The sequence below is a fragment of the Dendrobates tinctorius genome, unplaced genomic scaffold, assembly GCF_039654945.1.
Source record: "Dendrobates tinctorius isolate UK_male_01 unplaced genomic scaffold, ASM3965494v1 ptg000214l, whole genome shotgun sequence".
Lineage (NCBI taxonomy): Eukaryota > Metazoa > Chordata > Amphibia > Anura > Dendrobatidae > Dendrobates > Dendrobates tinctorius.
Genome location: NW_027361881.1, coordinates 10,834,751 through 10,861,957, shown reverse-complemented (window position 1 = coordinate 10,861,957; position 27,207 = coordinate 10,834,751). Strand labels below are relative to the sequence as shown.

The 27,207-nt window shown below is 42.2% G+C and overlaps 1 long non-coding RNA gene across 1 annotated transcript in view; it reads right to left on the bottom strand.

The window, feature by feature from the left end:
• Window positions 1-2,875: 2,875 nt before the first annotated feature.
• LOC141058814 (uncharacterized) overlaps window positions 2,876-27,207 on the bottom strand; it is a 32,894-nt gene continuing 8,562 nt past the window's right edge. The window contains exons 2-3 of the long non-coding RNA XR_012222323.1: window positions 3,918-3,971; window positions 2,876-3,762 (exon numbers count right to left, since the gene is read on the bottom strand). This is a non-coding gene — a long non-coding RNA (uncharacterized lncRNA). The remainder of the gene's footprint in view (window positions 3,763-3,917; window positions 3,972-27,207) is intronic.

Below are 27,207 nucleotides of genomic sequence, written 5' to 3'. Positions count from 1 at the left end.
CAGGTTTTAATCTGACAGGCGCATGATGTAGGGGCAGAGCTCCTAATTCCATGGATATGCTACTTGCTGGGTTGCTTGCTGCAGTTTTTATAAAAGCTACAGATTACCCTAGAGGACTAGTAAAGCTGCTGCCATGTTGTCCAACCATGCCCCTAAGCCTGATTGGCAGCCCAGTGTACACAGAAAGCTGGCAATCAATGGTGTGGGCGGAGTTATACAGAGCTCATCATTCAGAGCACTACAGCAGAAAAAAATGGGATTTTATCAAAGCTGCCGTAAGTAGCCCACTAAGTGACACATCACTGGAATCAGTATCTCTGCCCCTACATCATGCTGCTCTCAGATTAGGTGGTGAAAACCTGGTGTTAGGATCCCTTTAAAAGATAAATGGAAGTAATACATGGCTGGAATCAGGGTCTCTGCACCATACATCATGCTGCTCTCAGTCCCCGCTATTTGGCTGACACTTTCTTACTTCCCTTGGGTGAATATTAGACAAGCAAAAGAAGCAAGAGAGAGCCATAGCCAATAGTGTCTTCTGACTGGCTGCAGGGCTCACGGGACATGGCGAGACCCTTTGTCGACATCAGTACAGGAGGCTGTTATTTTAGAAGTAGAAGTACTTAATTTAAAAAAGGGGGTTGCCCGGGTAATGGCCAACCCCTTTAAAGGGATATTCCCATCTTAGGACCTGTGCACACACTGCAGTTGTTGCATTTCTTTTACATTGTTTTTCCGTGCAGATTTCACACAAAACCTGAAGGGATTCCTGATGCAGCGAGGAGTATAGAATCCTGAAGCCTCGCGCACTCGGTGCTTATTTGTGATCTGCGGATTTGGTGCAGATTTACGCCAATTTTCTCAGCGTTTTTTGCTACAGATTTCACCCAGACTAATGAGCGGGAAAAAAAAAATCTGTATCAAAAAACACATAAAAAACACATCTATTTTATGCAGAAATTTTCTGCAGCAAATCGCTAATGTGTGCACAGACCCCTAGATAAAATGTTCCATAAATGTCTATAAAAAAAACGTCACTACTCTGATTTTGGCCCTTCCCATAGAATGTAAGAGAGATCCACCCCGGTGCACCGCCCTCTCTATGTAAAGCGGCCGGTAGGACGGGGTTGAAGGACTCCCATCACCGCAGACAGAGGTGGGACCTACATCTAGTACACATTTATCTCCTTTCTTCTTGTCTAAAATGGAAGAATCCTTAAAGTTACATCTGATCATTTTTTCGCTGTCTTAAAGGGGTTGGAAAAACATAAAACATGATCAAGTGGAAACGATCGTTCTAGTGATCCCCATTGGTCTTTGCTGATTTTCCTGACGATGACCTGCCATCAATCCATGTGACCACTAGAATCAATCGTCTTGTGCCGTACATATGAGCATCACCACTGCAGTCACATGGACGTACAGCGCTGTAATACCAACCAAGACCGATGGGGTGCACCAGAGAACAATTTTTTAATTTTCTTCATTTTTTTTTTCGGTGCCTATAACAAGTCTGTGCAGAATGAAGATGAAGTCTATTGTATAGCAGTTACAACTTTCTGTGACCATTTCATGTCCTAAACAAAGTGAAAACTAAGACATAACGTATTTTTCGCTTTATAAGACGCTCCGGATTATAAGACGCACCCCAAATTTTGAGGAGAAAAATAGGAAAAAAACTTTTCTTAATAAAATGGTGGTGCATCTTATAATCCATGCGGCTTATTGCTTACCGGGGGGTGGTGATGGAGGAGGCCGGAGTGGAACATTGCTGCTGGGATGAGGGGGTGTTTTGATGTGCAGTGTGCCGCTGCCGGTGTCTGATACTGCCGCCGCCCTCTGTCCCGATGCTTGCTGCCCCGGCGCTGTCCCTCGGTGCTTGCCACCACCGCCGCGCTCTGTCCCACGGTGCCTGCCACCACCGCCGTGCTCTGTCTCCCGAGATTTCAGTGCCGAGATCTCCATCTGCGCATGTGCGGCGGCCATTTTCCAGGAAGAAATCCACAGGAAAGCAGGCATGGAGCGGCCCAGACCCCCCACACTGAATGGGACAGAGCGCGGCGGTGGCGGCAACCACCGGGGGACAGAGCGTGGCGGTGGCAGTAAGAACCGGGGGACAGGACGGTGGCAGCACCGGGGGACAGCTCCACGGCAAGTACTGGACACTCTCAGTGGCAGCACAGAAAGGTATATCCTCTTTGTAAGACGCACCCCCATTTTCCCCTCAAATTTGGGGGAAAAAAGTGCGTATTACAAAGCGGAAAATACGGTAAGTGTCAGGGAAGGAGGTAAAGTTATAAAGGGAACTTCTAAAAGGCCTAGCACATCCCACGACCGGCCCCCCATAGGACCTCACTAAGTGGAGGTACTTGGTTTTGGTCCTGGAAGGTACAGGTTCTGTACTTCCCTCCAATAAGGTTTGAGCCGTTTTCGTGACATCAGGTTTAGTACTTTTCTTCCCTTTTATTTTAAGAAATTAAAGAAATAATAAACCTGAAGTCGTAAAACCTAAATCTAAGGCTCGTTATACCAGGTGACCGCATTCACCGCACCGGAGACTTCAAATGACCATACAAGAAGAAGCGGCCATATCGTATGGGAGATTAGTCAAACATCCCGGCTCGAAAGTCTTCTAAAGAGCTCCCGGATCAGCAAATAGCGGGGCCGCCAAACCGCCCGGCGGTGGTGTGATCTGTACGTGCGCCAAGCTAATTTTCTCAAAATGACTGTGTCAGGTTCGGCCAAATACTCATTTAATGAGCAAAAATCAAAAGTAAATATTGACCATCTGCTCTACGGCTTTATGTATTGTTCTCCTAAGATCTCATCCTTCCTTTTGTTTGCTAGATATTTAGAAAATACATTTTTTTTGCTGCGAAGCGAAAAGCGGTGATTAGCGTACACGCGGCTGGTTTAATGGTGTTAGGTGATGAATGGGCTTCTTGGAGAGGGGATATATATATATATGTGTGTGCAGGCTCAGCAGCTGCAGGGTGCTCGCAGGGAATTAACCGATTAAAGTTGGGTGAATTCAATTTCTGACTCTTCGGATATCACAGCAATTTAGCCACCTACGAGAACCTGACGTCCCTCCCGTGTACCGGCCGCCCCGGGCACCGCGTCGCATTCAGCAGGCAACATATTGAGATAAGTGTCAAGTATTTCGCTCGATACATCCACCGGTAATTGGAAGTTTACAATTTTTCAATTCAAGGAAAGACGGAAAAAGGGACTTTTTTTAATGGAATGTTCCATATAAATGTGTCTTTTGGATAATATATGCATATTACGGTGAGAATTCCCAATCCTGGATAACATTCGTAGTCCCAGGAGATCTGATATCTGGATGAGTCATAGTGAGAAGTAGAAAAGAGAAGCGATGGCGCACAATAGGGAGCGGTGCCACGAGCCACGTTCAACCCAAAGAAGGGAAAGGTTTTCACATGTGGACATCAGAAAAAAACTAAAACAAAATATGTTACTAAGGTAGGGTATCATTTCATCCATGGTTGGAAAGGTCCATCAGAGGTTTCACCAATAATTGACTCCAATGGTCCCGTAGAAGACAACCCCATTTGGAGGGGACTTTGCGCCGATCACTTACCACCTCCGGTCTATTCCTGATATAATGATATATCCCCCAAGTGTATAATCCTAATCTTGACACAAAGGATGGACTTTTAGATTTTTTCTAATTTTTACATCCAACCTTTGGGATTGGCATCGTCACCGTCATTCGTGATGTTTGACCGAGAGGTTGACCTGTAAGAGAAGCATCTGTAGAAGTAATGGCGGTTAAGTCTGTCTGATACCGTCTGGTTACTTCGGATAGACTTGGCACTAGTCACTCCATCTATCAGGTATCAGAGGAACTCCGAACTTCTTCCTAAAATCATTATATAGGGATATAGACTTACAGCTGGGTCCCCTGGGTTGCATCCATAGGGTAGCTGCTGCTCGGTGGAGCGAACCTGAAACAAAAGCAGTCAAACTAGATTAGTTAGTAAATGGAGGAATGGAACCAGGGACAAAATCAGCTAAAAAAAAACAACTTGAGAAAGAGGACCATCGGAAGGGACGCCAAACAAGCCGAGGTCAAAGTCAGAATGGGATTATGGAGAAATCAAGGTCATAATCAAGCCGGATCAGGAACAGGAGACCAGCAGATAAACAGTGCTTGGGAGGTAGAAGGTAAACCAGACCAAACTGGCAACTTCCAGCAGACTGCTGGGAGATTAAATAGGGTGTGGTGCTGCCCCAGTGGGTCACAACAGGGGGCTGATGACCCAAGCTTGGTGGCACAACTACATCAGTATTCTTAGATGAAAGTCACCTGCGCTGCCCAGTGATGCCATCAATGCCACTTACTCCACTTCTAGCACTAACAGATCAGGTAAGGATATAGAAATGGTGAAGAGGCTGTGTGACCATACATAGACCATAACCGAGCCTATTGGATGCATATGTGGCAGCTTTGTCCTAGCTGGCCTTAACATATCCCTAGGTGTGTTGCACGAGATCATCAGCCTTGGATAAAACTTCTTCTCAATACTCTACATGCAGATAGTTATGATATGTACGTGGTCACTCAGTAGTTATGTGAATAGAAGCATTTACAAGCTTGTCATAAATATCTAATTAGTATTGGAAGAACCTGAAGTGATTACCCAATTTCAACCGACAATGGTGGACATGTCTGTATGGAGCTTCTGGCCATAAGGAGCTCCACAAGAATCCACCTTGCAGTTTGGGAGGTAAAGTTAAGCTCGCTAACTTTTGGGGTTGTGGGAGCAGTGTTACCAGTGCCACTTATGAGGTTTGGTTTCGAGGTCGGTCCAGATCCCTACAAGATTGTTATGGAGAAGGTGGACATGTCTCATCCATCTGGTGGAAGGACAGGATCAGGATCGCTTTGGTATTAGCTCCATGAGTAGAATCATAGCTGGTTTTCCAATCTTAGGTCATCTTCTGATGTGGCCTCCACTGACTCTGTCGGAGTCGCTCTACATAAGATGAAGAACTCTAGCGAGGGGCAATTATCTGAAGCTCCAAGGCTACTCATAGCCCACCTATCGTGATTCTTTCCATTCTGGCTCTACATATGATGTAGCATTTTCCCAATTCTGCTTTACAAAGTTCCTCCGCTGCCAAGATCAATTAGGACTGTGACATTTCTCCGGCATCTCCGCAGCCGGTTTCCCATTGTGCACGCTGCAAACACATTTACACAAGTTTTCACGCCATGGATTAATAGTAATATTTGCCCATTAGACTGTACATCTAAACATAAGCTAATGACGTGCCGATGCTCATTTCAGAGCAGAAAAAAATCCTTGCATTAAAATCGACTGGTAAAATCTGGCTGATTCCAACGGTACTTGGGCAAGCTGGGAGAATATGATCACCCAGGAGCAGGCAGACCATACAGGAGACACTCTTCCCTAGCAAAGGCTAATTAAAATAGACTTATTGTAAGGCTGGCACCCCTGCTAAAGCAATTAGCCAGAAAATATACCTTTGGAGATAATTCATAGCAGGCATTAATACCAAAAGAATTGAGCGAGAGAGAGCTTATTGTCTCGATAATGTCTCTGTGATAGGATTATGCGTGTCACCAAACACACCGACCTCTAGCGAAGCAGAATCCCAGCAGTATGTGGGCACGAGCAATGATATGTCTGCAGGAGGGAAGTAAATCAGTCTTCAGCAGGAGACGTGGTGTGAGACAAATTACACACCAGAGCCTAGAAGTCCTCAGAACATCTCTGCCGTCCTTAAGATACCGGAGATCCTAAAACTCCAGATCCAAGTTCTGTCGGCAAATCTGCGGAGGAGCTTCATGCAAATATTAGACATCTTGCATTATTTAATAAGTAGCCTCCTGTCAAATGAACCTTTCCCCCTGAGCTCCACGATACACATCTGCAGACTGTGAAGCTTTTTGCTCCGTAGTTTAGACATTTTCCCTCCAGATCTGTCAATGTCCATTAGTTCAAAACCAAGACGGTTGCATAAAACGTTATGGTGTGGTCTTCCAGTCTTCTTCTCAGACTACAAGACTTTTATACACCAGTTGTGATGAAACTGGAGAAAAGTGCGTCAATTCGTGACCTATTAATGGATTTTGTGCACAGACGGGTCACCTCTTGGTCAAGTTCTAACCAACTTTCAAAAAGTTAGGGGAAATAACCAAAACTGGCATAAAATCACCAAAAGTCGCAAAAATGTTGCAAAACTTCAAGATGCCGAAAAATTGATGATTTTTCAAACAGTTTTAGGCTAGTTTCACACTTGCTTTTTTTTGCAGCGCGTTTTTCCCGCAAAAAAACGCATTAAAAAAACGCATACAAATGCATACAAACGCTGCGTTTTTTTCAAGCATTTTTGTGCGCATGCAGGAAAAAACGCAGCGTTTTTGCGCGTTTGTATGCGTTTTTAGCGCGTTTCTACCGCGTTTGCGTTTTTTTCCAACATTTTTAGGTGGCCCCTCACACTACCCAAACCATGACTTTACTAACCCTAACCCTAACCCTAACCCTGACCCTAACCCTTAACCAAATCATACTTAACCCTAACCCAAACCCTAAACCCTAACTAACCCTAACCCTAACCCTAACCCTAACCCTAACCCTGACCCTAACCCTGACCCTAACCCTGACCCTAACCCTGACCCTAACCCTTAACAAAACCATACTTAACCCTAACCCTGACCCTAACCCTAACCCTAACCCTGACCCTAACCCTTAACCAAACCATACTTAACCCTAATCCTGACCCTAACCCTGACCCTAACCCTAACCCTAACCCTAACCCTAACCCTTAACAAAACCATACTTAACCCTAATCCTGACCCTAACCCTGACCCTAATCCTTAACAAAACCATACTTAACCCTAACCCTGACCCTAACCCTAACCCTGACCCTGACCCTAACCCTAACCCTGACCCTAACCCTAACCCTAACCCTAACCCTGACCCTAACCCTTAACAAAACCATACTTAACCCTAATCCTGACCCTAACCCTGACCCTAATCCTTAACAAAACCATACTTAACCCTAATCCTGACCCTAACCCTGACCCTAACCCTAACCCTAACCCTGACCCTAACCCTAACCCTGACCCTAACCCTTAACAAAACCATACTTAACCCTAATCCTGACCCTAACCATGACCCTAATCCTTAACAAAACCATACTTAACCCTAACCCTGACCCAAACCCCAACCCTAACCCTGACCCTGACCATAACCCTAACCCTAAACCCCCTTAACTAACCCTAACTCTAACCCAAACCCCTAAATTCCATGGTTTAAAAAAAAAAAAACGCATATGCAAAAAAACGCATACATGAGCATGCCAGTGCGCACATATGCGCATCCATAGGCTATAATGGCCATTTTTAGCGCAAAACGTGCGCATATGTGCGCATGCGCTTTTTTGCAGAGCCAAAAAATGCAACATGCTGCGTCTGGAAAATCCCAACGCACACCCCAAAAAAACGCAGCGCATGAAAATCGCATACATGAGCTTACCAGCGCGCAGGTATGCGCACCCATGTTAAATATAGGGGAAAAAACGCATGCGCAGGTGTGCGTTTTTTTCCAGCGCTAAAAAACGCAAATGTGAAACCAGCCTTACTCCAGAATTCTGATCTCGTAGTCTCGGACTGGGCATTGAGCATCTCTTACTCTCGGCAAGGAGCCATCAGATATACCAATTAAGCAAATTCAACATTTTGCTTTTATTTTTGCAAATTGGTGACTGCATAACCCAGTGTAAAATGAGAAAGATACATGATTATAGGGTCTCCCTAACATACCTGAGTACAATGCAGTGCTACTATGTTGCACGTGACGGTTACGCACCTGTCCCAGATCCGTGCCTTGCTGTCTTCACCCCAGGTCCACTAGATGCTGTTGTGCTTCACTTCAGGCTTCATAGATGGCCCGACGTGATCTCATGTGATCATCCATCCGGATCTACATAAGGCTCGTCGAGACATACGTTTGTGTCTTGGTATTAAATCTTCAATATTGCTAGTCCCTGCTTGCTCTATACACCTGGACCTGCTCAACTGCCGCCTGCAGCCTCTTGGATGTCACCTACTTGTCTGCGGTCTCCTGGAAATCATCTGACAGACTGCGGTTCACTGTACTACTCCTGCCTGCCTGCAGTCTCCAGGATGTCATCCGGTACGTCTTCTGCCCACTTGCGGTTCCCTGTACTCCACCTGCCTGGTTGCAGTGTTGTGACATCTCCCGCCTATCTGCCTACAGTCTCTTGAAAGTAGTCCGCCTGTGGTTCCCTATACTGAGCCTGCCTGCTGTCTCCTTATGTCTCTTGCCTACTTACCTGCAGTCTCCAAGACCTCTTCTGCCTGCGGTTTCCTGCTCTCTGCCTATCTGCCTGTGGTCTCTTGTCACTCAACTGTCTATATTCCGCTTGACCCACCTATCTGCTGTAGCGTCCTGACGTCTCCAGCCTATCTGCATACGGTCTCTTGGAAGTCTTCTGTCTGCCTGCAGTTCCCTGTACTTCACTTGCTTGCTGTCTCATTGCGACTCCTGCCTACCTGACTGCAGTCTCCCAGACCTCTTCTGCCTGCGGTTTCCTGCACTCTGCCTACCTGCCTGTGGTCTCTTGTCACTCGACTGTCTATATTCCGTTTGACCCACCTATTTGCTGTAGTGTCCTGATGTCTCCAGCCTATCTGCATACGGTCTCTTGGAAGTCTTCTGTCTGCCTGCAGTTCCCTTTACCCTGCCTGCTTGCTGACTCATTGCGACTCCTGCCTACCTGACTGCAGTCTCCCAGACCTCTTCTGCCTGCGGTTTCCTGCACTCTGCCTACCTGCCTGTGGTCTCTTGTCACTCGACTGTTTATATTCCACTTGACCCACCTATCTGCTGTAGTGTCCTGACGTCTCCAGCCTATCTGCATGCAGTCTCTTGGAAGTCTTCCGCCTGCCTGCAGTTCCCTTTACCCTGCCTGCTTGCTGACTCATTACGACTCCTGCCTACCTGACTGCAGTCTCCCAGACCTCTTCTGCCTGCCTGCAGTTTCCTGCACTCCGTCTACCTGCCTGTAATCTCCTGTCTCTTGACTGTCTGTATCATGCATGATCCACCTATTTGCAGCAGTGACGCCCCTGGCCCATGTGTCCATCCAGACCTTGGACGTGGAGGATCCACCACACCTGTTGAGTCTAACAGTGATTATATTGATCAGCACTCCGCCATAGATCAACTGTAATGAGAAAGTTGAGGGCAAGGAAAGGTTCTGACTCCACATTTTTCTTGCCATCATTTCTTCTACTATGGAGCCGTACGAGGCAATGACAGGTTCACACGTTAGCCTCCATTTTCCTTCCTGTAACATTCACAACTTTCCAATAGAAAAGTAAAAATGTAAGTTGTTCTCATGTCTAGTTTCTGTCCTGATGCTTTGACCTATTTCTAAAGATTCCGATTGAATTTTTACTGCTGTGGTGGATCACCAGCTGAGGATCCTGGATCTCATGAGGCACCATAACTGATAAAATCTATTTTAAGGCTTGGGCCACACTGCGAACTTATCTGTGATACAGGTTGAGCAGCCAAAAATCGCTGCTACATTGTAGCATATTGCAAGTAAATGGGGTCCTATTGTGACCCGCCTGTACCGAGGCAAGCAAGAAACAATATACAACTGGTTACAACTTTATGTGACTTGCTTGCTGCGCTACATCGACGGTGGCCCTCAATCAATATAGTGATCATTACTCTTCTGCCTTGCTTGTGCTTTCTTACTCTTCCCATCAGACATTGATGGTCTGGTTGAAAATTGCTACTTAAACCCCGCAAGGCATCGACAGCAAGGTGCCCAGGCCCAAATGACATGATGAGACTCACTATGAAGTCGACAGCAAGGTGCCCAGGCCCAAATGACATGATGAGACTCACTATGAAGTCGACAGCAAGGTGCCCAGGCCCAAATGACATGATGAGACTCACTATGAAGTGTTTATATCTCACCTACTGCGCTTGCAGCTTAAACACTGGAAGAAACCAATTAGTTATCATCTGAAAGCTGGAAAATAATGAGAAAACCAATCATCATGGTTCTATACCTCAGACATAACACAGAGATGGCAATGTGAAGACAGTGCCTCCCTCGCCCAGTCCCATCATCATCATCATCATCATAATTATCACTTACGCTGACGCGGTTACATTGTCGCGCTCCGTCTGATTACAATGATTCTTTCAGCTCCGACACTAACTTAATTAGAGAGTGCATCCTTCATCCGTATTTTCCAGCTGCTACCTGACCTTTAATTGCACAGGTATTAGTATTCACAAAAGAAGCGGAGACTAGACACAAGGAGCGAAATTAGGAAATGAAATAGTCGCCTCCACTGAAAACTATTCAAAGAGAAGAGATTGAGCGACAGATGAAAGGCGAAGTCGCAAAACGTCATGAGGCTGGGAGAGTATGGGCTCTAAGGCTGTAGCGAGCCCATTCAATGGTCATTGCTTTCTGCAAATATTGAACCAAAGAGATCTTGTCGGATACAGCGTTAAAGGGATTTACAGAAGCTATGCTTTTGTGCTGTCTTTTTTGCTACAAAGAAACGTTTTTTAGAATTGAGGTTGTATAAATTGGTATTAATTAAGAACTATATAGCGGTATAGTGATATAGTGGTAGGTTGTCGGCCACGCCTTGGTAGGTTTGCAGTTGTGCCAGACTCCTTCCATTTTTGACTGATGGAACGAACTGTAAGATGTTCAGAGCTTGGGTTATTTTTATAACCTAATCCTGATTTACTCTTCTCAACAACTTTATCCCTGACCTGTCTGGTGGGCTCCTTGCCTTTCATGTTGCTGTTTGATCCCTAATGTTGTCAAATAAACCTCTGAGGCCTTCAAGGTATTATAGGGCGGTATTGTTTAGGAACTTTATGGTGAGGATATAAGGTCACTACAGAGCTGTATTTTTAGGGTAGATATGGTGATATTATTCATATATTACATTGTGGTATTATTTATTAACTATATGGTAGTGATATTGGGGCATTTTTTATGAGTGATATGGCGATATTATTTTGGCAATATATGGCAGTTTTAATCAGGGGCTATATGGTGATATTATTCAGGAACTGCATGATAGTATTATTTAGATACTATATGATGGTTTTATTTAGGGGCTATATCATGACATTATTCAGTAACTATATGGTGGATATATTTAGGGGCTACATGGTGACATTATTAAGGAACTATACAGTATAGTGGTCTTATTTAGATACTACAGTGGGGAAAAAAAGTATTTAGTCAGTCAGCAATAGTGCAAGTTCCACCACTTAAAAAGATGAGAGGCGTCTGTAATTTACATCATAGGTAGACCTCAACTATGGGAGACAAACTGAGAAAATAAAATCCAGAAAATCACATTGTCTGTTTTTTTTTCATTTTATTTGCATATTATGGTGGAAAATAAGTATTTGGTCAGAAACAAAATTTCATCTCAATACTTTGTGATATATCCTTTGTTGGCAATGACAGAGGTCAAACGTTTTCTGTAAGTCTTCACAAGGTTGCCACACACTGTTGTTGGTATGTTGGCCCATTCCTCCATGCAGATCTCCTCTAGAGCAGTGATGTTTTTGGCTTTTCGCTTGGCAACACGGACTTTCAACTCCCTCCAAAGGTTTTCTATAGGGTTGAGATCTGGAGACTGGCTAGGCCACTCCAGGACCTTGAAATGTTTCTTACGAAGCCACTCCTTCGTTGCCCTGGCGGTGTGCTTTGGATCATTGTCATGTTGAAAGACCCAGCCATGTTTCATCTTCAATGCCCTTGCTGATGGAAGGAGGTTTGCACTCAAAATCTCACGATACATGGCCCCATTCATTCTTTCATGTACCCGGATCAGTCGTCCTGGCCCCTTTGCAGAGAAACAGCCCCAAAGCATGATGTTTCCACCACCATTCTTTACAGTAGGTATGGTGTTTGATGGATGTAACTCAGTATTCTTTTTCCTCCAAACACGACAAGTTGTGTTTCTACCAAACAGTTCCAGTTTGGTTTCATCAGACCATAGGACATTCTCCCAAAACTCCTCTGGATCATCCAAATGCTCTCTAGCAAACTTCAGACGGGCCCGGACATGTACAGGCTTAAGCAGTGGGACACGTCTGGCACTGCAGGATCTGAGTCCATGGTGGCGTAGTGTGTTACTTATGGTAGGCCTTGTTACATTGGTCCCAGCTCTCTGCAGTTCATTCACTAGGTCCCCCCGCGTGGTTCTGGGATTTTTGCTCACCGTTCTTGTGATCATTCTGACCCCACGGGGTGGGATTTTGCGTGGAGCACCAGATCGAGGGAGATTATCAGTGGTCTTGTATGTCTTCCATTTTCTAATTATTGCTCCCACAGTTGATTTCTTCACTCCAAGCTGGTTGGCTATTGCAGATTCAGTCTTCCCAGCCTGGTGCAGGGCTACAATTTTGTTTCTGGTGTCCTTTGACAGCTCTATGGTCTTCACCATAGTGGAGTTTGGAGTCAGACTGTTTGAGGGTGTGCACAGGTGTCTTTTTATACTGATAACAAGTTTAAACAGGTGCCATTACTACAGGTAATGAGTGGAGGAGAGAGGAGACTCTTAAAGAAGAAGTTACAGGTCTGTGAGAGCCAGAAATCTTGATTGCTTGTTTCTGACCAAATACTTATTTTCCACCATAATATGCAAATAAAATGAAAAAAAAACAGACAATGTGATTTTCTGGATTTTTTTTTCTCAGTTTGTCTCCCATAGTTGAGGTCTACCTATGATGTAAATTACAGACGCCTCTCATCTTTTTAAGTGGTGGAACTTGCACTATTGCTGACTGACTAAATACTTTTTTTCCCCACTGTATATGGTGGTTTTATTTATGGGGCTATATGGTGACATTATTAAGAAACTATATAGTGGTCTTATTTAGATGCTGTATGGTGGTTTTATTTAGGGGCCATATCGTGACATTATTCAGGAACTACATAGTGGTATTATTTAGATACTATATGGTGTTTCATTTACGAGCTATATGGTGGTACTTTTAGAGAATTATATGGCAGTAATTTTTATGTACCATCTGATGAAATTTTGACAGTACTACATAGTGGTATAACTAAGAAACTACATAGTAGTATTATTTAGGATCTAGATTAGGGCACTATGTGGTTTGTTTTGGTCAATAAATTGCAGTTGTATTTAGAGACTATATGGTGGCATTTTTAGGACACTACATACCAATATTATTCATAAAGCATATAGTGGTATTATTAGAAGAGCACATGGTGGTATTATTCAGAGATTATAAGACGGTTTTATTAGGGCACTATATGGCAGTAACATTTAAGAACTATATAACGGTGTTATTTAGGATCTACAGTGTGTGGTGGTATTATTTAGGCACTATATTGCAGTACTATAAAGCAATTATGGTGGTATTGTTTTCTTCATTGTTTTCCAAATGAGGTTTTACACTTGGACCTATAAAAGATGAAAAGTACAATAATATCCGATATGCCAGCTCCATCCGAACAAAAGAGAGGCATTGCCATAAATTGTTTGAGCCCTCGCAGCTTCTCTGTCGTCTGTGAACAATGTGTGTGCACATCAGGGGGATAGTGGGCCCTTAATGGCGTCACCAGCGATCGTCGCTCGTCATCTCAGACTCCGCTGTCAGGTCAATGCATTTCAGAGCGATATAAATATTGGGGCTGGGACTCGTGCATCTCACGGCGAGTGGTGAAAATGGAGAAGCCAGGATTTCCTATTCATTTGCCTGCAGCCCTAGATAATGAGAACATCACCCGCTACGCACGATGGCTCCCATTGTACGCCAGGCTATTAGAGCAGCCGTATATTCACATCCTCACATGCTGTATACGTGTGCGGTGACAGTATGGTGTCTCCGGGTGACCTTACTTCTGGCACGGACTATTCACTGTTATCTCACCATAAGAGGATGGAAAAAGCAGAAAACACCTGGAATAGAGAACGCAAGACACCAACGCGTGGACACATGTGGTGTAACCATACACTGTTACTCTGCGACACGCGGTATTATTTATGGGGTTTATTTACAAATAATAGGACGGGTATAAGGAATCCCGCACAGAGGGACGCGGGCGCTTCTATGCCACAAGGTCCAAATAGAACAGATACGATATGTATCCAGTGTCAGACACCCCGGCGGCTGTATCGTTATATTATGCACCTGTTCACACTGGCTTTTTGCTCTATTCAGAGTTGAGACCTACCGTAATAGTATTATACCACTCAGGACCAAAAAATAAGACGCTCCCAGGTGTCAAAGCATTTATGTATGCACCCCTCCCCCGTCCTGAGCACAGAGGGGTGCGCCCCCCAATCAATACTGTAGGGAAGGCGGCAGAGTCATCCGGGGTGTGCCATGAGGAAGGGCTGCAGATCAGGACCAATGTGGTAGGATTTCTTAGGCAATGCATGTCTGCATTTTTTTAGGACTGATATGGTGGTATTATTTGGGGGAATGCATGGCAGTTTCATTAATACATGGTAATATTAATAGGACATTACATGGCAGTTTCATTAATACATGGTAATATTAATAGGACATTACATGGCAGTGTTAGGTACTATATGGTGGTATTATTACAACACTTCATGGCAGCATTAGGTACTATATAGTGGTATTACTACAACACTTCATGGCAGCATTAGGTACTATATGGTGGTATTACTTGATAGGAACTGAAGGAGTTAAATTGAGTTCTGTCTATGTTGCATTCTCTTGTTTAAAACCTTATCTGTTCTTCGAGGAGATGTCTCAGACATCTCCCTTGTGAACCAAGGTCAAATACCTCTGCTTTTTCGCCTAAATGACTTTCTTTGTCGAAAACAAGTTGTAAAATCATTTGTACTGCGCATGTCTGTAAAATGTTTAAATTCTTTACTATAAAAGACGGAAGCCTAACTGATAAGCCAGAGGCGTCTTGGCAGGCATCCCGAGTGGTATTATACAGCTGGTGTCTGTGTAGTTCTTCTCGACGGAGCTGATTTAATTAGAGACATATGATGCTTCACACCTAAGAACATCGGTCCTTCAGATGAAAGAGTAATCTGAGGGATCCCGACAGTTTCCTGGCGCCCGAAACAGGGACCTGATATAGGCACCTCTCCAAGACTACCCGATCTACAGACCACTCCAGTTACTGATGAAATTGTGAACAGCAGACCTAAACACCTGGCCAGGTAAGAGATCGATTTTTCTCTTCTCTGCTCTTCATAATCTATCATTATAACTAAGGTCCGTATAAAGGGGAATCTAGTAGAGGAGGGGGCCGTAAAATCAGGTCCATATAAGAACTCTGAGGAAATCGGGTGTGACACGCATATGTAATTTCTGCTCGAATGAGAGGTTACTGTAGGTTCTGTCTGTGCACAGCTATTTTTAGAAAAAGAGCTGATGCAAATCAAAATGGGAGAGGTCTGACATTACGGAATATAAGGCTGGGTGAACAGTTCATACTGCGCAGCCCGGACGGACAAGTTTTTCACAATAGAAGATTCCGCACTAGGAATAGAGGAGGTTGTTGAATGGCTACTTTGATTTGAAAGGTTGTGGAAAGTAGAAAAATAAGCTGCACAGTAGGTATTAGTTCAAAGAGTGGTGATATTGCCTAACTGGGTCATGTGACAGCGTCCTTTCGGGGAGGTCACCGCCTAAGCTTAAATCAACACCCTTTACGAATAAACCTTGTGACAGATAAGAGTGTGACCGAATGAGCACAGGACCGTGAAATGAGCCTGTGACAGGATATGACTGAAGAACCCCAGTAGATGGACACTTTATTTACAATCCTGTGTGTTGTGGGAGTATTTCTGTTCGGATGCTACATAGCATATAAGTACACGAAACACGTAGTACACCGAGGAACAGACACTCCATTTAGCCTGTTAGCACCTTAGGAAGAAGGTAACGAGGTATAGTATAGCCTAGTCTTGAGCTTACCCAATACACCACCTAAGGCAGGGGACTAACAGGAAGACAACAAGAGAGACAGGATAAGAATAAAAGATAAGATGGGGAACAGTCAGGGAAAGACACCTGAAGAAGGAAATCGGTTATGTGATATAATTGAGGATAGATATGGAAGTAGTGCAGCAAAGAACCTGGAAAAAGTATTAATCAAATCCAAAGTGCAAGATAGGCAGGCTGTGTGAATCCTTGTATATATGTCTATGAGAACCTCTGAATAAGATGAGAGATGAGTAATTGAGTATAAAAAAAAAAAAAAATAAAAATCAGTGAATGAGCACGTATGAATGAATCATCACACATCATTTTTGTGTCAAGAGATTTGTGACCTTTCTAGTTGTGGTGGAATCCCGGACAGATACGTTATAGATATTTCAAATCTACATCTGAGACTGAATGAATTGAGTAATGATATAGTTCGTGTTATATGTGGCATTACATTGTAAAGTTTCCTGAATGCATTTGGCCAGAAAAAGGGCAAGGCATGGTTAATCTCATTATACAGTTATCTGCCCTTACAGTGAAATCCCGTGATTTTGAGTTTCTTTGTAGAAATTGATTTTGATAAGTCTAAAGAACTACAGAATTCTGTGAAGGACGACGCTGCATTCTGATGGGAGGGGTGAAGGATGGCGCTGCGCAGTTTTTCTTCTCCCTTCGCTCTTATCTCTGCTGAGTGTGAGCTGTGCTCAAAATTCTCTGTAATTCTATCCGTAAGGTACACGCTGAAAGATTTGTGCATTTTAAAGCAACAGTACTTAATTGAAGATTGGAAGTTAAAAGTAAGATATGGTGCCTAATTTAGAAGGGAATTGTAAGTGATTGCTTGGTCATTAATGTGTTTGAACCTGCTTCTAGTTGTGTGATTGATTTGTATAGCAAATTGTGTCAAATTACAAGAGACAGAGAAGGAAGGAAGCAGTAAAACAAGTGGGACAAATATTGAAAAAGGCAAAAATACCAGAGTGTGAATGTTTGGATGTACAAAAAGGCACAGACAAGGGAAGAAAATAGCAAGTGAATAAATGATGCTTGAGAATGTGCAGCAGTGTGGAAGGTGTATTATGAATGTTTGATTGACAAAGTGTAACCAGAGACCCAGACAAAACAGATGGACTTGTAAACACTGTGGTCAGACTCAGACAAACCCAGACTGAATAGCTACTTGTGTGACCTGTGCTACTGACCTAAGAGAATTGCACTAAATCTTATCCAGACAAGATCATAAGAAGCTGACATAATAGTGCGGATAGTGGGTAGTGGGGACATTGGCCCTTGAGGAGTAAGCTGACAGTAGACATCAGACGGCCAACCCCATCAGGACCTAGAAGTGTGACTAGAATAAGAAAGATACAGGTGTATTATCCCTGGAGCCCCTCTGACCAGCTAGCTTTGCTGAAGCAGCTGCCTGCCCCTGAAGACCAACCATTCCCGTTTTACAGACACATAAAGGAAGTACAGCAGACATATAAGTGTACCTGGGCAGACTTAGAGAGGTTGGTGAGTTTAAAGGCAGGTGACGCACTAGATCATATAATTAAGACACACAGATGTGACAAAGAATCAGGCTTGGGGCATGGATGATAAATCTGCACGATCTGGGGAGACGTACTGTGAGTCACTAAGACAATGGGCTGCAGTGGAACAATCAGAGCAGTCTGTACTCCTGACTAATGTGACACAGCAAAGAGGAGAGAGAGTAGAGATATACCTTGGACGGTTACAGCTGAAATGGGCAGACATGGGGTACATTTGCATAAACCCACTTGATGTTAGAATACTGGTGGATGCATTCATTGACGGTATGAACAAAGACTTACGAGACGCAGTACAGACAGCCAGACCTGAATGGAGACATGTAGATCCGAAAGACCTCCTTAAGGTAGCTAAAGAAATTGAGCAAACAAGGACAATAAAACGACCTGTCATGTATGCTGGAGCACAAGGAAAAAAGTGGAGACGTAATAGGGAAGGCATGTGAGATCACACTGACGTTTCTTTTGACAATCTATTCCCCACATGACATCCATGCCATACTCCTACAAGTTCAACCAAAACATCTGTCTATGGCCAGACAGCTCCGACTTGAGTGTGCTCTACTAATTCCTGAGTATGTCACTCCTCAAAAGATGTAACGTTCTGAATCCAGCCACCCTCCTGCCTGTGGATTCAGAAAAGGGGGAATTGGTGACCGTGTTGGCAAGTGAGGAAGGATACTTTGACATGACGCATGAACATGTCTGCATAGAACTGATGAGTCAGGAGACGGTGGGGTTTGCACACATTCATGAAAAACCTGTTCCTAATGCAGACTTTGAGTTTCTTTTTTGTAGATGGCCCCAGATACCACCAGGATGGACGATTCTACACTGGATATGCAGTAGTATCCTCACATGAGGTAATCCGAGCGGAACCACTCTCTCCTCACATGTCGGCGCAGGAGGCAGAGTTGAAGGCACTCACTGAGGCGTGTAGAGCCGCTGCAGGTAAAGTCGCTAATATTTTCACAGATTCGAAGCCCATTAAAAATGCAGAGCTGGTGAAACAATTGATGGAGGCATTGATGTTACCAGTCCAGGTTGGCATTGTCAAGGTAAAAGCACACACAAAGGTGACTCCGTGGAGGTAGAGGGCAATAGAAGGGCGAACGAGGCTGCTAAAATAGCACAAGGCGGCCTAGAGAGAGCAGTGGACGGTGGCGGGGAGTCAGCGTATTCCAGCCACATTGGGTCTAGATGTCCTGAAATCCCTCCAGCAAAAGGCTGCCCAAACAGAGAAGGTACACCGGGGGAGACTGGGAGCTGAGCTGAACTCAAATGGAGTATGGGAGAATAAGGATAAAATGTGCCCACCAAAGTCCCTGTTCCCAATCATGGCGCAAGCAGCACATGGCCCCAATCACACCTCAAAAAGTCACATGTGTGCCATGGTAGATGCCTTCTGGATCGCTCCTGGCTTCAGTTGCGCAGCCGCGAAACTTGTACAATCATGCCTCATCTGTGCACAGCACAACCCAGGTAAAACAGTAAAAGTCCCTAAGAAAGCGACACCTAGGCCTCTCTACCCGTTTCAGAGACGGCAGATTGACGACATACAGCTACCAAGGTAGGAGTGTATGCAAATATCCTAGTATGTGTAGATCTCTTCTCTGGATGGCCAGAGGCCTACCCGGTGAAAACGGCTACAGCTCGAGCCACTGCAAAGAAACTGGTGATGGAACTAGTACCACGATTCGGTGTCCCTGAAACAATTGAATCAGACAGAGATCCAGATAGTGTGGAAGGAACTCACTGTCTACAACCTGGTGATTACGTATATGTCAAGAAACACTCCAGAAAGACCCTTGAACCCCGATATCAAGGACCTTACTAAGTACTCCTAACAACGCCTACTTCTGTTAAGTTGGAAGGACGACCAACCTGGATCCACGCATCGCATTGCAAACTAGCCACAGGAATTAACAAAGCATAAGAGTGCATAATGTTTTGGTTTGGTTTTGTTGCATTATCTGTAATAATGGTAGCTGCGTGGGATAGTCTAAATTCTCCAATGTCCTTGAATAATAAGTTTATACAACATCATGAAAAAATACTAAATGATTGGTCAAATCATTTGCTGGATCTGCACACATTCACCAGTATCAGCCACTAGTATTCCGTTCCTTGTTATTCCTGTGCCACCTGAGGAATTATTTGCCTGGACCAGTTGTTCTGATACACTTGCTAATAATGCCACAAATAATGTGAAGTTATGGAACACAACTGTTGGAATACCTATTGTGGGATGGGTAGGATACCCTTGGTGGCAGGGTAATCTTTCAGGAAGTAATACATACCTTCAATATCTGGCATATAAAGGGGGGGCTTGGGTACCCAGGAATAGAACTCGATTAACCTACCTGGGGCAAATTCCAATGTATGGCCTACAAGTTAGTTTTAATGTAACTTCCCACTCTACTGATGCCTTCAAACCAATACTGCTAGAAAGAAGGTTGCATAACACGTCCTGGGAGTATTCCAATTTATTTCCCCAGGGCAATAATGAAACTTGTTTTAATATTTCAGGTAATATACCTTGCAACGAGTCATCTGGATATGAGAAAGGAACTCCCACCTGTGGAAATCCCGATGTAGGGTATTGTAGCCCTTTAGGACAACTTCCAAATTGGTGTATGCTTCAGAATGTATCTGCGTTCATAGATTTAGTTCATAGACTGGTATTACAACATTCAGCCCTATGGGACCTACCTAGTGACATGTTCTGGGTATGTGGAGACAATGCATATAAATGGTTGCCAGTAGGGGTAAAAGGTGCTTGTACTCTGGGTCGTTTGACTCCAGCTACCTTTGTTATTCCGAATGACCAGTTGAGTACTCAGAGCATACCTAAACACACGTTGTACAAAAGAGCTGCTGACAATACACCTCGCCTCTCTGGGAGACCACATATAGTGCAGATGAGTGTGGCCAATAAAATTGTCAGCTCTATTTTTATTTATCCTATGATCACTCAAATGTGGGATAAATTAGTCAGGGCTACAGATTACTTAGATGACCAAATATGGGATATATTGGAGATATTGCACACCACCGTTGCTGTCCAAAATCAGCTTATCATAGTCACTAATCAGCATACCATAGTATTAGATTATTTAACTGCAGCGCAAGGAGGTATGTGTCAAGTCATCGGACCAGCTTGCTGTCATTATATAGATCCCAACAGTAGTTTAAAGTTAAGATCAAAAATAGAGGATGTTCAAAAACTTAGAGATCAGTACGATAAAGACAATGATCGTACTAAGGATAGTTGGTGGTCAGATACATTCTCCTTTCTTAATCCAGCTAATTGGTTTAAGGGTATTGGAGGCTGGATAGCTGGGATTATACTAAGTCTATTACGTATTGTTGTTTGTATCTTCGTAATATATGTGCTATTGAAACTTGTTTTTTGGTGTATCTCTGTATGCAAGAAAAGATGTAGAAATAGATAAGGAAGTTTGACTGTAAACAACAAGAATTTAACTATTATTCCTTTGAGTCCTAGATTGACATCTCATTTCTGGCATGAAGGAGCGTACTCTTGCAATGATGGACGTGGCTTCAGTATCTGGGGGATGGAGAAGGTAGAAGACCTGTCTCCCTTGGGCAACCCGTCGGCCTGGGATAGTACCTGGTGAACGAGCCACTATCCGCTGTTGTTGCAGGATCCAGTGTTCCAGATTGTGGAAAATGAAGATGTCAAAGGGGGGAATGATAGGAACTGAAGGAGTTAAATTGAGTTCTGTCTATGTTGCATTCTCTTGTTTAAAACCTTATCTGTTCTTCGAGATGTCATCTCAGACATCTCCCTTGTGAACCAAGGTCAAATACCTCTGCTTTTTCGCCTAAATGACTTTCTTTGTCGAAAACAAGTTGTAAAATCATTTGTACTGCGCATGTCTGTAAAATGTTTAAATTCTTTACTATAAAAGACGGAAGCCTAACTGATAAGCCAGAGGCGTCTTGGAGGCATCCTGAGTTGTACCATACAGCTGGTGTCTGTGTAGTTCTTCTCCACGGAGCTGATTTAATTAGAGACATATGATGCTTCACACCCAAGAACATCGGTCCTTCAGATGAAAGAGTAATCTGAGGGATCCCGACAACTAGAACAATACATGGCAGTATTAGGTACTATATGGTGGTATTATTACAACACTTCATGGCAGTATTAGGTACTATATAGTGGTATTACTAGAACACTTCATGGCAGCATTAGGTACTATATGGTGGTATTACTAGAACAATACATGGCAGTATTAGGTACTATATGGTGGTATTATTACAACACTTCATGGCAGCATTAGGTACTATATAGTGGTATTACTACAACACTTCATGGCAGCATTAGGTACTATATGGTGGTATTACTAGAACAATACATGGCAGCATTAGGTACTATATGGTGGTATTATTACAACACTTCATGGCAGCATTAGGTACTATATAGTGGTATTACTACAACACTTCATGGCAGCATTAGGTACTATATGGTGGTATTACTAGAACAATACATGGCAGTATTAGGTACTATATGGTGGTATTATTACAACACTTCATGGCAGTATTAGGTACTATATGATGGTATTATTACAACACTTCATGGCAGTATTAGGTACTATATGGCGGTATTACTAGAACAATACATGGCAGTATTAGGTACTATATGGCGGTATTACTAGAACAATACATGGCAGTATTAGGTACTATATGGCGGTATTACTAGAACAATACATGGCAGTATTAGGTACTATATGGTGGTATTATTGGGGGAATGCATGGCAGTTTCATTAATACATGGTAATATTAATAGGACATTACATGGCAGTGTTAGGTACTATATGGTGGTATTATTACAACACTTCATGGCAGCATTAGGTACTATATGGTGGTGGTATTACTACAACACTTCATGGCAGCATTAGGTACTATATGGTGGTATTACTAGAACAATACATGGCAGTATTAGGTACTATATGGTGGTATTATTACAACACTTCATGGCAGCATTAGGTACTATATAGTGGTATTACTAGAACAATACATGGCAGCATTAGGTACTATATAGTGGTATTACTACAACACTTCATGGCAGCATTAGGTACTATATGGCGGTATTACTAGAACAATACATGGCAGTATTAGGTACTATATGGCGGTATTACTAGAACAATACATGGCAGCATTAGGTACTATATGGTGGTATTACTAGAACAGTACATGGCAGTGTTTAGGTACTATATGGTGGTATTGTTACAACACTTCATGGCAGCATTAGGTACTATATAGTGGTATTACTAGAACAATACATGGCAGTATTAGGTACTATATAGTGGTATTACTAGAACAATACATGGCAGCATTAGGTACTATATGGCGGTATTACTAGAATACATGGCAGTATTAGGTACTATATGGTGGTATTATTACAACACTTCATGGCAGCATTAGGTACTATATAGTGGTATTACTAGAACACTACATGGCAGTATTAGGTACTATATGGCGGTATTACTACAACACTTCATGGCAGAATTAGGTACTATATAGTGGTATTACTAGAACACTACATGGCAGTATTAGGTACTATATGGCGGTATTACTAGGACAATACATGGCAGTATTAGGTACTATATGGCGGTAGTACTAGAACAATACATGGCAGTATTAGGTTCTATATGGCGGTTTTACTAGAACAATACATGGCAGTATTAGGTACTATATGGTGGTATTACTAGAACAGTACATGGCAGTGTTTAGGTACTATATGGCAGTATTAGGTACTATATGTCCAAAGACATACTGATAGGGAATTTAGATTGTGAGCCCCATCGGGGACAGTGATGAAAAATGTGTGCAAACTGTAAAGCGCTGCGGAATATGTTAGCGCTATATAAAAATAAAGATTATTATTAGTGATTATTATTATTATTAGATTACAACATTAGATTATTAGATTACAACACTTCATGGCAGCATTAGGTACTATATAGTGGTATTACTAGAACAATACATGGCCGTATTAGGTACTATATGGTGGTATTATTACAACACTTCATGGCAGCATTAGGTACTATATAGTGGTATTACTAGAACAATACATGGCAGTATTAGGTACTATATGGCGGTATTACTAGAACAATACATGGCAGTATTAGGTACTATATGGTGGTATTACTAGAACAATACATGGCAGTGTTTAGGTACTATATGGTGGTATTATTACAACACTTCATGGCAGCATTAGGTACTATATGGTGGTATTACTAGAACAATACATGGCAGTATTAGGTACTATATGGCGGTATTACTAGAACAATACATGGCAGTATTAGGTACTATATGATGGTGTTATTACAACACTTCATGGCAGTATTAGGTACTATATGGTGGTATTACTAGAACAATACATGGCAGTATTAGGTACTATATGGTGGTATTACTAGAATACATGGCAGTATTAGGTACTATATGGCGGTATTACTAGAACAATACATGGCAGTATTAGGTACTATATGGTGGTATTATTACAACACTTCATGGCAGCATTAGGTACTATATGGTGGTATTACTAGAACAATACATGGCAGTATTAGGTACTATATGGCGGTATTACTAGAACAATACATGGCAGCATTAGGTACTATATGGCGGTATTATTACAACACTTCATGGCAGCATTAGGTACTATATAGTGGTATTACTAGAACAATACATGGCAGTATTAGGTACTATATGGTGGTATTATTACAACACTTCATGGCAGCATTAGGTACTATATAGTGGTATTACTAGAACAATACATGGCAGTATTAGGTACTATATGATGGTATTATTACAACACTTCATGGCAGTATTAGGTACTATATGGTGGTATTACTAGAACAATACATGGCAGTATTAGGTACTATATGGTGGTATTACTAGAATACATGGCAGTATTAGGTACTATATGGCGGTATTACTAGAACAATACATGGCAGTGTTTAGGTACTATATGGTGGTATTATTACAACACTTCATGGCAGCATTAGGTACTATATGGTGGTATTACTAGAACAATACATGGCAATATTAGGTACTATATGGCGGTATTACTAGAACAATACATGGCAGTATTAGGTACTATATGATGGTGTTATTACAACACTTCATGGCAGTATTAGGTACTATATGGTGGTATTACTAGAACAATACATGGCAGTATTAGGTACTATATGGTGGTATTACTAGAATACATGGCAGTATTAGGTACTATATGGCGGTATTACTAGAACAATACATGGCAGTATTAGGTACTATATGGTGGTATTATTACAACACTTCATGGCAGCATTAGGTACTATATGGTGGTATTACTAGAACAATACATGGCAGTATTAGGTACTATATGGCGGTATTACTAGAACAATACATGGCAGTATTAGGTACTATATGATGGTATTATTACAACACTTCATGGCAGTATTAGGTACTATATGGTGGTATTACTAGAACAATACATGGCAGCATTAGGTACTATATGGCGGTATTACTAGAACAATACATGGCAGTATTAGGTACTATATGATGGTATTATTACAACACTTCATGGCAGTATTAGGTATTATATGGCGGTATTACTAGAACAATACATGGCAGTATTAGGTACTATATGGCGGTATTACTAGAACAATACATGGCAGTATTAGGTACTATATGGCGGTATTACTAGAACAATACATGGCAGTATTAGGTACTATATGGTGGTATTATTGGGGGAATGCATGGCAGTTTCATTAATACATGGTAATATTAATAGGACATTACATGGCAGTGTTAGGTACTATATGGTGGTATTATTACAACACTTCATGGCAGCATTAGGTACTATATGGTGGTATTACTACAACACTTCATGGCAGCATTAGGTACTATATGGTGGTATTACTAGAACAATACATGGCAGTATTAGGTACTATATGGTGGTATTATTACAACACTTCATGGCAGCATTAGGTACTATATGGTGGTATTACTAGAACAATACATGGCAGTATTAGGTACTATATGGCGGTATTACTAGAACAATACATGGCAGCATTAGGTACTATATGGCGGTATTATTACAACACTTCATGGCAGCATTAGGTACTATATAGTGGTATTACTAGAACAATACATGGCAGTATTAGGTACTATATGGTGGTATTATTACAACACTTCATGGCAGCATTAGGTACTATATAGTGGTATTACTAGAACAATACATGGCAGTATTAGGTACTATATGATGGTATTATTACAACACTTCATGGCAGTATTAGGTACTATATGGTGGTATTACTAGAACAATACATGGCAGTATTAGGTACTATATGGTGGTATTACTAGAATACATGGCAGTATTAGGTACTATATGGCGGTATTACTAGAACAATACATGGCAGTGTTTAGGTACTATATGGTGGTATTATTACAACACTTCATGGCAGCATTAGGTACTATATGGTGGTATTACTAGAACAATACATGGCAGTATTAGGTACTATATGGCGGTATTACTAGAACAATACATGGCAGTATTAGGTACTATATGATGGTATTATTACAACACTTCATGGCAGTATTAGGTACTATATGGTGGTATTACTAGAACAATACATGGCAGCATTAGGTACTATATGGCGGTATTACTAGAACAATACATGGCAGTATTAGGTACTATATGATGGTATTATTACAACACTTCATGGCAGTATTAGGTATTATATGGCGGTATTACTAGAACAATACATGGCAGTATTAGGTACTATATGGCGGTATTACTAGAACAATACATGGCAGTATTAGGTACTATATGGCGGTATTACTAGAACAATACATGGCAGTATTAGGTACTATATGGTGGTATTATTACAACACTTCATGGCAGTATTAGGTATTATATGGCGGTATTACTAGAACAATACATGGCAGTATTAGGTACTATATGGTGGTATTATTACAACACTTCATGGCAGCATTAGGTACTATATGGTGGTATTACTAGAACAATACATGGCAGTATTAGGTACTATATGGTGGTATTATTACAACACTTCATGGCAGCATTAGGTACTATATAGTGGTATTACTAGAACAATACATGGCAGCATTAGGTACTATATAGTGGTATTACTACAACACTTCATGGCAGCATTAGGTACTATATGGCGGTATTACTAGAATACATGGCAGTATTAGGTACTATATGGCGGTATTAGTAGAACAATACATGGCAGCATTAGGTACTATATGGTGGTATTACTAGAACAGTACATGGCAGTGTTTAGGTACTATATGGTGGTATTGTTACAACACTTCATGGCAGCATTAGGTACTATATAGTGGTATTACTAGAACAATACATGGCAGTATTAGGTACTATATAGTGGTATTACTAGAACAATACATGGCAGCATTAGGTATTATATGGCGGTATTACTAGAATACATGGCAGTATTAGGTACTATATGGTGGTATTATTACAACACTTCATGGCAGCATTAGGTACTATATAGTGGTATTACTAGAACACTACATGGCAGTATTAGGTACTATATGGCGGTATTACTACAACACTTCATGGCAGCATTAGG